Genomic DNA, 12,051 nt, shown 5'->3' on the forward strand with positions numbered 1-12,051 from the left:
CCTGTTTTTCACTCAGTTCTAGGTAAGAGGAATTCAATCATATGTGACTGATGTATGCTGGGTAGTTTTGGCTTCAGTTTGTCCACATTCCTGCTTTGTAGAAGAGAGCTGTGGCCTAGACTTTCCTTGTGTTTAGATGAAGCTTTTCCAGGAGAAAAGAACATGGAATTTAGTAAATTTTCTATTGCATTCTGGTTTTTGGCTTCTGTCTGTCATGGATGGAGTTGGGTTCCCTGTAGCTGACTAATCAATCACTGAAAGATAAAAGCAGAGCAGATGCATGCAGGAAGCACATGAAGCTCTGCAGGAAGTTCCATGTTTTGGCCCAATATAACTGCTGGCTGCACAGTGCTGTGAGGCTCAGTAACATCCTGGCTGGAGATGTGGTTCACAGCAAGCAACAGGATGGAGACAGGATTTTTAAGAGTGTTTAATAGGGCTTGGCACCAGTCACTGCATTGCACTGTGCATAGGTATTGGCTTCCCCAGCCGTGTCCTGGGGCCGTAGCACCACGCCGTGAGAGCTGGGTGCCTTTTTTCCCCAGCTGAAGAATGAATTTCCATTTAGTGATAGCGGTTTTTAAGGACTGATACGTGAAAAGTTTGTGTGTACTCTGTATTGTGCCCACGTGTAAATGCAAGGTTTCTCCTGCCTGCAGGGACTGCAATGGTTGAATATGCCACTGTTTGCCGCAGTCACCAGCAGCTGGGCTGTTCCTGCAGTGTGCTTCCCCCAGAAGGATCATCTGCTGTTTCTCCCTGAACAGAGACATCTGTGCTGGTGCGTTGGTGCAGGCAGATCATGTCCATGTGGGCTGTTCTTTTCCTAGCTTAGCTTCATTTTACCCCTAAGAGTCCTTTGTTCCTACTCTGCACATAGCAAAAGCCTCTAACGGGGGAGTGGGAAGTGGGCAGAACATGTTTAGGAAATCTCCAGGAAGGAGAGGGGAACTTTTCTTTTTATATCTCAGTGATGCATTTATGTTTTTTCAGATTAAAAATATGTAAGGAAGGAGATGTAAAGGCTCCCCTCTTTTGTGCTCTTCCGGCCAACTGAGCTGTCAACACTGTCATTTTTCTCCTGCTCCTACGCATTTTTGTCCCCCTCCATCCCATTAGCCATGCAAAGGGGCTTGTTTGCACTCTCAGCCCACGGTGGTTTACACAGCTAAGGGCAGTGACACGGGGCGGCGGCGAGGAGCCCAGGAGGCCGCCTCCTGTGCTAAAGCTGAGTGCCAGTGCCCAGCGATGCTCCCCTCTGCATTTGCAGGCCAGCGCCTGGGCCTGCTGCGCTGAACCACTTGGGCAGCTAATCTGCAGGAGGCGTGAAGTCTCAGGCTGTGCTTCATCAGACTGGCACCTCGTACGGACCAGGGACACCAGTAAGATGTGAATGCTGGGGCTCTCCCACACCTCCCTGGCGCAGCTCTCTGGCCAGAAAGCAAATGCCCACGTGCGGGAAGTAGTGTGAGATCTTGCACCGGGGCTGCAGGCGCATCTCCAAGGCCGGAGCCAGCATCGCTGAGGTAAGCCCTCTGCTCCAGAGCAGCTCGCCTTGTCCTCAGAGCAGGTGCCCATTGCTCAGACTGCCTGTGACGCTCCCCGCAGGAGCAGCCTGCACAAATACAGTCCCCTCTCGAACACCGGCAATGCACCGGCTCACTCCTGCCGGGCTGTGTTGTGGCCGCTGGCTGCCACAGCTCCTGGCACAGCTCGTTACACCTGGATGCAGCCGTCCTCAAACAGGCTGGGACGTGTCCTCCTCTGCACGTCCGGTACCAGGTTCATCAGAATGTCGTGCACTGATTATAGTCTGGGCAAGGGATGGCACTATCGAGGCTTCTTGAAGCTATGGCAGGGGACTTCTTTTCCCAATGCTTGGCTTTTGTACCCTCCAAAGCAGAATATATGTATATATATATATATATATATATATATATATATGTATATATTTTTTTGCATTGTTACAAGAGTGTGTGCAGCCCAGCGTCCCCTCTGTGTTAACCTCGCCTCGGCAGGCTTACTCTGAATGCTGCCAAAGGCTGCACTGGTGTCTGCTGGTCAGGGTATTTGGGTGTTTGTACCCCAGCTAAGTGGGAGGCTGCTCTACGATAGCACCATGAGGAAAAACATCAAAAGACCTTTGTGTGATCATCTCAGCAAGTTGCTTGGGAGCCCTAATCAAGAGCTAGAGGTTATATTAGAACAAATGCAACCTCTGTTGCAGTGAGTTTATAATCCAGCCACGTTTCTTCCTTCCCACATCCTGCATGCAAATGCTACAGGGAGAGAGGAGGAAGAGGGAAAAACATCCTCCTCTGGAATCTACATTCAAGCCTGTTACGGATAGAGACTGCAAAGGGAAAGGGGCAATAGGCCAGAAAATTAGAAATGGCACAGAAATCATCATTTTAAAATCTCAGTACCAAAAGTATTCTTATTTTTACTGTTTTCAGGAGGAAATGAGGCTTTCCATTTGATATACCTTTCAGTGCTTTTGGTTCTAGCTTGCCCAGGATTGGGGAGAACAAATCACACAAGACAAAGGAGCGTGATAAACCCAACCTGCTGAGGCTTAGTCACCACACGGAACTGCGGGGCTCATTAGGTGGCCTGCCAAAACCCAGAACAGGAATATTGATTAGTGTTCTGGAAAACTGAAGGGCTCAGCTGAGCCACTTTGTGAAGATACAATATCATGTATATAACGGATTCACACACGCATCCATACTATAATATGTATATTTTATATTCTCATAAAACATTTAAATCATCTGTTCTGGGATGTGGCCTTGGAGACCATCCCCTTCCTGAAGCGTTAGCCAACTAAGTCCAAGGTGAAAGATTTGGGACACTGCATACATCCTTTTCTGTGTGATCCAGTGTTTGCTAGTAAAACAAGAGAAAATCTGGACCTCACTGTCATTTAAGGTAAGAACAGAGAACAAGGACAGAACAGGAACTAGAAAAAAATGCACTGTTCCTTCGTGGTGTGGATAGCATCCAAATTCTTCTCACCAAAAATGTGATAAGTGTTAAGATTCATTGGTACTTTCTGCTAATTGGCTAGTGGAGATTTGCCCAGGATGGCAAGAATAAATAACCCCAGATCTGCAAGGATCTATACTCTTTGCTCATTGTGTTTGCTGCAGTCTCCTTAACATATCTGCTTTTCAAGCTTCTAAGTACTTTGATCCTTTGGTTGGTCAAAGCAGCAACTAACACAGGACTGCAGAGGTGCATTTTGTCTAGAAATCAACCATACACTCGTGGAGCTTGAATGGCAGTCTGCTTCAGGGGAAGGTTTGCTGAAATGCCCGGAGCACTTGGTCCTGGCGAGAGGTCTGCGCTGGAAAGGCTCTGCAGTCCACGAGGGAAGGAGCTGGTCTGGGGTCGGTAGAGACCTGCCTCCTGCCTCTGGCGAGGGGATGGAACAAGCCCTCCGGCTCTAAGGGCCGGTACAGGGGAGCGAGGCGCCGTGGAGCTGTTCCTCTGCAGTCCTGGATTTCAGACCTGCAGGGAAAAAATCTACGAGAAGGAAAGGATAAACTAATGGGTAAAGAGTTTATTTTTGTGCTCAAGTTGTTTCAGCTATTGTTGTCAGATACTTTACCAACTTGCTAAGTATGAACAAGGAGATGGACTGATTTAGTAATTCTTTAGGAAGACAAGCCAGAATGTGGCACAAAAGTGGAAAGTATTTGTTGGCTGTTTAAAATAATAATAATAATAAATTCCACAGATGGAATTCCAGATATTTTTTTTAGGTTAAAATAGTCTTTATGCACAACAAAGAGGATGCTAAAAATGTGGCCGGTGTTGCTCCGCAAAAAAATGAGTAATACGTAATGGAGGAAGATATTACTGTTTAATGTTTCTTGTTGCATTCATTACCATTGCAACAACATTAGAGGAAGTCTTAGCCAAAATCAAAAAAGGACATACTTGGTCAAGGGCAGTGACCTGGAGGTGCAGGTCCCCTCTCAGCCCTGTGACTGTCACTCTGTGTGCCAGTGAAGAAGGCAAGCTCCCAGTGCCCCCACTTCCTAATTAAAACAAAACAACCCTATAGCTAAAGGAAGTTTTCATCATCTCATTGTAACGTTTGTAGCCTAAGTCCTCCTCTGCAGCCTGGCCTAGGACAGTTAGCAGACGTTCCCCTGAACCAGCTTGGAGCCGTGGTTGCTGAAAAGAGCAGCAACGTATTCACCATCTTGCCTGTCTTCATACAGCCGGAAAGATGCAACCTGACCGCTTTAAACTGCGTTCACGTGTCCGACGTCAGGCCAGAGAGTAGGGGTGGCTGTTCCCTGCCACGTGCAAAGCTGCCTCTCCAGGGCCGTGATTTCCAGAGCTTCCCTCTCCCCTCTGCACAAGGTGCTCTGCATGCAGGGAGCTCTGCTGGGGGAGAGTGGCCTTTAATTCCTCCTCTGAAGCTGCTGTAGCTGGCCAGGTGCTCTTGCCTCCTCCGTACGTTCTGGGCTGCGGCAGGGGACCAGAGGAAGCCGCCGCCTCCTGCTTCATGGAGGATCCGTGAGGCTTGTGCCCAGGCTGGGAGCAGCCCTTCCCTGCGGTGTGCTTCCAGCCATCGCGGGGTCTCTCCGTGACACCTCCACGCGGCTGGCCCCACCTGGGCTGTTCCCTGACCTTAAACCCTTGCTGTTTCCTGGCTGTGGGTTAGCATGGAGCAGTGAACAGCAGCACTAATGCTCCCTGCTTCCCTCTCCCTCTGCCTTTCTCTGCTGTTCTTTCTTCTTTAGCAGAATCTACTCAGCATTCAACAAAACAACCAAGATATTGATTTTTTTTTTGGGCTCATTAATTCAGGCTTTGAACACCTGTGACTGCAGGAGCAGGCCAACAAGCCCCTCTGCAGGGGTGGAGGCCGCCCCGCAGCCAGCGAGCCTCACGGCTAGGGGTGGAGAGGGAGCAGTGCTGCTATTTTAAGCAGGGAGCTTGCTGTGGAGCAGCGGTGCTCCCAGGTGATCTCCGCCTCCGAATTGCAGGGGATCCCCTTGACCGCGCTAGGAACGGCGCCAAGCGCAGCCCCGCCGCTCTGCGGCCGCGCCGGCTGCTCGCGCCCTGGCCGGGCTCCCCCGCAGCGGGGGCTTTGCCCGGCCCCAAAGCTCGCTGCCGTAACTCTTCGCTGCCCTGCAATCACCTTGGGTACTGCAAGCCTCGAGTCGGCCACGCAGACGCCGCAGCTCCCCGTTCGTTCGTGCTCTCTGACGCCCTCCCGGCGTTTCTGCCGTCGGGAAAGCGCAGCGGCCGGCTGCCGCGTTTGGGTCGGGACAGCTCTGCTGTCCTGCCCCGGCACGGCAGCACTGTGAGCCAGAAGCGAAGGTGGCCTCGCTGGTGGGCTGTGGCTGCTCCGCAGGGCCGGGGCCGTGAGGTCGCACGGTGCCGAGGGCGATTTCTGCGTACGCACACCTACGGGTGCTTCCGCACCGGGGCCGGAGTCACAGGCACGGCCTCCAACTTCAGCGCGCAAGAGTGAGTGACGGCTCACTGCAAATCTTATTTCGCTGTCTGCTGTGCCTCCGGTTCTGCTGCCCTGGATGTCTAAGCAGAATTTAATTACTGCTCTGCTTCAGAGAAAACCTTGCTTGACTGCTGGCTGTGGGCATTTATTTTATTCATTTATAAAGTACCTTTCTCTCCTCACTGCTCCAGACTGTGCTCAGTGAACTAAACCCACAGAACTTCTGGGGCAACACCCCCAGAATCACGACGAGAAGTGGGAGCAAAGGAAGGGCAGTGTGGTCTAGAACAGCTTGGCCAGCTCGAAACAGGCACGAAGATGCCGTGGCAGTCAGCGATCCCCTCAGAGGTTAGCCAGGCTGAAGAAGTCCATAGTACGCTGGAGACGGATCAGAGCATCTTGGTTCAAGACAGCAGAAACCACGGCTGCCAAGCTATAGAAGGACGCACCATACGCTCCTTGAAAGCTGAAAGCAGCAGCAAGGTGCGTGGTCAACTGCAAGCTGCTCCAACAAACGTGGTTGGAGCTACTGTTGTGGGTCATCCGGCTCCCTCACTTCTAGCTGGGGCCGTGCAGCAGAAAGTGCTGTCCTTGTGCTTGCAACGCAAACGACTTGAGATTGAAATGCAAAGCAGATTTCCTTATACTATTTCCTTAATATATTTTATACTTGCATACCAGGATCAAGGATAAAGAGGAAAAAAAAATCAGGAAAACTTGAAGTATTTCACAAGCCAGCAATCGTTGTTGACATCCTGAGGGAGGGAATGTGCTCCGGAGGGCTTGAGCTGGGACATACGGCGACTATGGACGTGCTTGGGAGACTAGGCAAAAATGTCTTTGGGAGTCTGTTGGTAAATCTTGTTGTCAACCTCCACAGGCATTTGGAGAACGGAAGCCATCTCAAAGTGTGAGTTTGTTTTGCCTGAAAACCTGTTTTGGGGTTGTCTTTTTCCAAAATAGATGGAGGAAATCACTCGCTCTTTGTGCCGCCCTCCAGCAGGGTAAGACGCTTGCCGGGGGACCACCAGAGGCACGGCTCCTCCGGAGCGTCGAGCTCGAGGCCGATGTTGACTTTCCACGATGCTGCTACGAGCTGCGGTTCCCCACCTGGACTGCAGCACTGATGGCAGCATTTCCAAGCACCAGAGAATTGAGTAGCTCCTTGCAGCCACTCACTGCTCCTCATTTCGAAGACTGCTGCCTCTGTATTGAACGAAGCGCTGGGTCTTGCTCCTCAACAGTGAAAGGCAACACGCTCATCTCCACTGCTCAATTATTCAGGAGATGGGCATGCCTTGCTCTTTGCGTGTTCCTGCTCCAGCCAATAGTAGATCCATTAATTGCCTTTGAGAAGAGATTTACGCGGCTCCTTCTTTTTCTCTTGCTCAGATAGTTGTGCCGCCACATGCTCAATATGCAATTATTTTTCGACATAAATGCCACAAGGTGCTGCGAGCATCCTCTGCTGTCTTTGCTGTTCAGCACCTCTTAGCGCCAGGGACATGCCACAGGACACAAGGAGCAACTTCCGGACAAAAAGGTAGGTGTCTCGTCTATACAGGCCATGTGGGAATCGGGCATCCTGGTTTCCAGCACTTCCTGGGAAGGAACATCTTATTAGTCATTAATGGAACAGGACAAAATGCACCCGTGACGGAAAGGAGGTGCTGTGCAGCACACACAGAAGAAATCTTGTTCCATGCTGGCATGGCCAGAATGCATGCTGGGACCAGACCGGGTGTCTTCCAGGTTTGCTTTATTGCTGTATGTCCCTAGGCTGAACTCTGAAACAAGAAGAGTTCAGCAAAGCCGAGTGATGGTGGCGGAGGATTACGCTCTGCGTCCTGCGCTGAATCAAGAAACACCCGCCAGCACTAATACTTCACATTCAAAGCAGAGTTCATGCACTTTGCCATAAGTTGAGGAGAGCAAAATATAAGAATTAAAATAACAACAAAAAAAATCTTTATAATAGCATTAATTGAAATACAGTTGTAATACATGTTGAAATCAAGCTGCAAAAACAAGCCATTGCTTTGCTTTGTAATTTTCCCCAAGGATGTTGGTGCCGCAGGGAAGTGGTCAGAAGCATCCTTAAAGAGCTAAGACAGACGGGTAACGAGGTGAGGAGCACTGCACCACGGGCCTGGCTGCAGGCACCTTTGTGCAGTTTTCTTTGAGTCAGTTGCTGCCACGGATGTATTTTGTGTCCTTGTGAAAATCATTTCATCTTCCCATGTCTCTCCCTCTTTAAAGTGACTCTAAGAAAAAATCGACCATCATAAACCTGAGGAACATAAAGCCAAGAACATCTCCTCATGCTGAGTCTTTATTCACACCCCTGTGGAAAGGAGAATACAAGTTTAATAGAGGAAATGCAAAGCTCAGGCTCCCTTTAAATTTCACAGGCTTTGCTGCTTTGAGTCAGAGCTATAAGATTAGTTGCGTGCATGACAATTTTATGCAACTCTTACTTTGAAGGTATTCGATTTGCCCTAGCAGAGGAGAACAGGTCTGACTTTATGCACATGTACAGTAAAATTCCTCGTGCCCGGAGAGTGAAGGACATGCCGAAGGACCCCAGGGACCGCGGCAGGCGGCTCCCGGTCTCGGCAGGCTGCAGCGGCGTAGCCTGCACCGCGGCACTGCCCCGTGCTCTGCGCGTCCGTCTGCGCCTCTGCGGGCGACACGCTTCACAGCTCGCCAACATTATTTCCACATCTCCTCCGCTGATTTTGTCACCACTTAGCACGTGCTTGCCCGGCCCAGCTCCCTTATGTGACTGACTTCTGCACGGTGCTGACTGCCAAGAATTCATTAATCTGGAATTACCCCGTTCCTTACTAAAATCACAAGCTTTGGATATTTGTAGTAGTGAGATGCATAAACAATCACTCTGGGATCCAGCTGGTATTATCTCCTTGGGGTAATTAACACTGGTACTGATGTTTATAGTACCGCACCCAAAGCTGTAATTAGTCTCACAAAGCTGCATCAGAGTCTCACAGCCCATCCTTGGACAGCTCCGTCAGCACATTAAAAAGAAGAAGGATTCACCAAAGTACATGCTGGCCTATTTTGTTTTAAATGGTTTAAACATTAACATTTCTGTAACTATGCTGTTTATTATTGCTAGCTTGATATCAATAATAGTAATTTTTTCAGACATCTGATTGCTATTTAACAGTTGCAAAAATTGTTGTGAATGGCATATAAAAGGCCTTTTTAAAGTAAAAAACGCGTAACAAAACAGAACTCATTAATCACTACAAAAATGGTTGGCACAACAAATCATAGTGTTTATCAAATGCATTGTTCTGCTGCCCAGGAACCATAATTTTATTGGTAAGTAACTGAAATATTTGCGTAGTCCTGTAAGATCGTACTTAGACAATGGTTTTCAAAACCTTGCTGACACTTGCGCCAAGGAGGTTTTTCAGTCTGTCTGGAAATGGAAATTAGGTCATTTTTCTCCTTTCTAATGCTCTCCTATATGTAATGTTGGCTGTCAGAGAGGTTCTGGTTTATATGTTGCAATCCAACTGCCAGAGGTTAAGAGGGGAAAAAAATCCCTCCTCTCTGCCGGCTGCGTTTATCCCATATTTGGACAGAGCTTACGTTCGTGATCTGGAATCCGGGCGGACGGGCCTGACGCAGAGCCGCGGGCGCGAGCGGGGCGGTGAGCTGCAGCTATGGCCAACGCTGTGACAGCGAGGTCTCGCGTGCAAAACGACCTGAATCTCTGCACCATGGAGGGAGACTGCGCTTATCTGAAAAAAAAAGGAGGGGAAAAAATAAAAAAGGCAAGTTGGTGAGAATATTATCAACAGGAGCATCGTCCTGCCCGAGACGTGGCTGGATGCACCCCAACCGGGGGCTTCCGAGCAGAGAAACAGAACGACGAACGTGATGTGGAAATCCCATTATCTCTAAGCTCCAGGAAATGTTGCAAGAAAAAGAGGGGCAAATTCAGAAGGTGGAAACCAAAAAATTCCCCCAACACTCGGGCTGCCTTATTTCTCCTCTGAGGCACCTGGTGCAGTGGCAGGGGCTCGGCTATCAGACTGACACAGCGTTTAAACAGCCTTATTTAATCTAGAAGGTCAAAAAAACACAAATACATCAGAAGCGTTTGCTGGCAATGTTTTTCACTCCTGCTGAAGATGACAGGCTCAAAGGTGAACGAAGACCCCCACAGAGCTGCCTATGACCAGGAGAGACTCAACAGCCCATGAAACAATCTGGCAATTATCATAGCATCATGTTCATTCATAAATAATACAAAAATGCCATTTAACCTTTGGCATTTCCTACCACATCTCAGGGGTAGTATTTAGTATGCAGGCAAGTGGTGGGGGGGTATCAGCCAGAAGCGGCACCCGAAGCCTTTCCAGCACAAGCAGCACATCCTGAAGGGAGGGTCAGGGCTTGTCCCCTCGCACTGACATTAAATAAAGAACTGGCTAAAGCCTGGTTTGGTTAAAGTGGCCTTGCCACCCCTTGGTGGATGGAGCAGGAACAGAGATGAGGCAGGACGGGGTTTAATGCCGGAGCCCATCCCTGCTTGATCCCCAGTGCGTGCTCTCCCAGTGCACCCAGCGCATTCCCAGTGCCTCCAACAGGCACTTCCAGTGCAGCAGAAGCTCTCGCTCATGTGGAGCTGCACAGACCTGGCTGCAGCATCTGGCAGCTGCTCTGCCCAGGAAACCCACAGAAAATCACCATGAATGAAGCACTCGGCAATAAATGCGTTACCAATACCTGCTGCTTTAGCCCACGAGAGGGCATCGCTTTGCAGGCCCCAGCTGGCCTGCTGCTGAGCCTGGGGAAAACTGCCTATTTTTTAATGAGAAATTGCATACGGAATTTCTTCTCTTTCGATACTTTCCTAAGGTGTTTTTTTTTCCCTTCTAGCTTTCTTTTTGCATCAGAATTCAAACAGCTGTTTTAAAAGCTATCTGCCTTAAAACAAAAGCATTATGCTTTATGCTAATTTGGGAAAAACTAGTCCTTGAAAACATTTGGAAAAGCAAATCGGGTTTCTTGTCATTGTCAAAAGTTTGGAAAACTGCAACGACAATGAAAAATACTGCTAGAAATTCAGTGGAAGTTTACCTTGGGTGAAAAGACCAATTTCAGCACAAGTATGTTTGGGGGGAGTGGTGGAAATTGTTGGCCACCTCTCTGTGCCTGCTTCCTTGAGGAGCTGAAGGACTTTTGCCCCGCTGCCGCAGGGAAGGACGTGATCACTCCTGGAAGTGAAAATGGAAAATCAGGCAGCAACTTCCTTGACAGCTGCTGCTTTTTCTCTGTGGACACAAGCAGCGTTTTGGGGCAGAGCCGCGCTTTTGCCGCGTTACTGTGGCACGCGGCGGGGCGATGCTTGTTTTATAGCCCTGAAACCCTGCGGGTGTAACGTAGGAGCTGCATGATAAAAAGGCGACATAAAACAGAGATACGGCTCCTCGGCTGTAAATACCCGCTGCTGAGACGAGGTGACGTCATCTGTAAAGACTTGACTATACCGAGGAGAAGAGTTTGGGGGCTTTGGAGTCACGGAGGTGCTGGGAAGGCCCCTCTCTGCTACGCCAGCGCCCGGGCCGGCCGCGAGCGAGGCCGCGGCGGGCCCGGAGGAAACGGCAGGAGCGGAGGGGAAGCCTCGCGCCGATGCAGCTCCTGCTGAACTTCCTCCGCCTCGGCCTTCGCCTCCGCAGGGACGATCCGGCCGCGGCGCGCGGCGTTTCTGGGGCGCTCCCCGAGGGCGCTCCCCGGGAGCACGGCAGCGCGGTCCTGCGGTCTGGGGCAGCTCTGCACGGCCGGCGCCGGCACCGAGGAGGTCGGGGCGCTCCCCTTCCCCGCAGAAACACCTAAAACGTGGAAATTTAGGGAAGCAGCCTTTCCTCTGCCATAAACTCCCTGATGCGATGTAGCGCAGTTCATCTTTACGCCGCAGCGTCACCCCAGCAATGAACTGCGCCGTACAAAAAAAGAGCGGCAAACCCTTTTTTTTTTTTTTTCCCCGTCATGGAAATACCTATTTTTCTGAGAGCAGGTAAATCCGCGGCTCGAGCTCGCCGAGGCAGACACGCGACGCGCCCGGGTCCGCGGTCGCGGAGCGGTTTAAGCGGCGGCCGCGGCCCGTGTCGGGGAAGCGCGGGGGTTTCCCGCGCCGCGGGGCCGTGCGCGACGGCGGGCGCGTTTGGGGGAAAACGGCGCGGCGCGATGAGGGGCCGCGGCGGCGGCGGCGGCGGCGGGCGGAGCTGCCCGCGGGCCCCTCAGGGCGAGGCGGCCGGGAGGAGCCGGGGCAAAGGGGCGGGCGGAGCGCGGGCGGCGCGGCGCGGCCCTGCCCGGCGCGGCCCGGCCCGGCCGCCGAGACGCGCCGCGGGGAGAGGAAGCAGGCAGCGGCGGCGGCGGTGAGTGCGCGGCGGCGGCGGCGGCGGCGGCGGCGGGACGCGGCGGCCGCTCCCCCCCCTCCCCCCCCCCGGTGGCCGCTTCCCGCCGCGGGGCTGAGGCAGCGCGCGGGGCGGGCGCTGCCGGGACGCGCCCCGCCGTGTCCCGCCATGTCG

The 12,051-nt window shown here is 51.5% G+C and overlaps 1 protein-coding gene and 1 long non-coding RNA gene across 6 annotated transcripts in view; one reads left to right on the plus strand and one right to left on the minus strand.

The window, feature by feature from the left end:
- Positions 1-2,726: 2,726 nt before the first annotated feature.
- Positions 2,727-11,693, minus strand: LOC134143677 (uncharacterized). 3 transcript variants are annotated; one of them, XR_009959157.1, is made up of 3 exons: positions 10,601-10,804; positions 9,104-9,255; positions 2,727-7,826 (listed from the first exon to the last, which is right to left on the minus strand). It is a non-coding gene; the product is annotated as an uncharacterized LOC134143677 (long non-coding RNA). The 3 variants fall into 3 exon arrangements; XR_009959158.1 differs by lacking the exon at positions 10,601-10,804 and adding an exon at positions 11,520-11,693 and having other exon boundaries at positions 2,727-9,255; XR_009959156.1 differs by having other exon boundaries at positions 2,727-9,255.
- A 123-nt stretch (positions 11,694-11,816) lies between these two features.
- The window catches only part of GNG12 (G protein subunit gamma 12), a 31,898-nt gene continuing 31,663 nt past the window's right edge, over positions 11,817-12,051 (plus strand). Inside the window, exon 1 of one of the 3 annotated variants that reach the window (XM_062581719.1) lies at positions 11,817-11,898. The gene's annotated coding sequence lies outside the window, so the exon portion shown is untranslated. The remainder of the gene's footprint in view (positions 11,899-12,051) is intronic. The other 2 variants (XM_062581720.1, XM_062581722.1) reach the window with 2 other exon arrangements.

The sequence above is a fragment of the Rhea pennata genome, chromosome 8, assembly GCF_028389875.1.
Source record: "Rhea pennata isolate bPtePen1 chromosome 8, bPtePen1.pri, whole genome shotgun sequence".
In the NCBI taxonomy this organism is placed as follows: domain Eukaryota; kingdom Metazoa; phylum Chordata; class Aves; order Rheiformes; family Rheidae; genus Rhea; species Rhea pennata.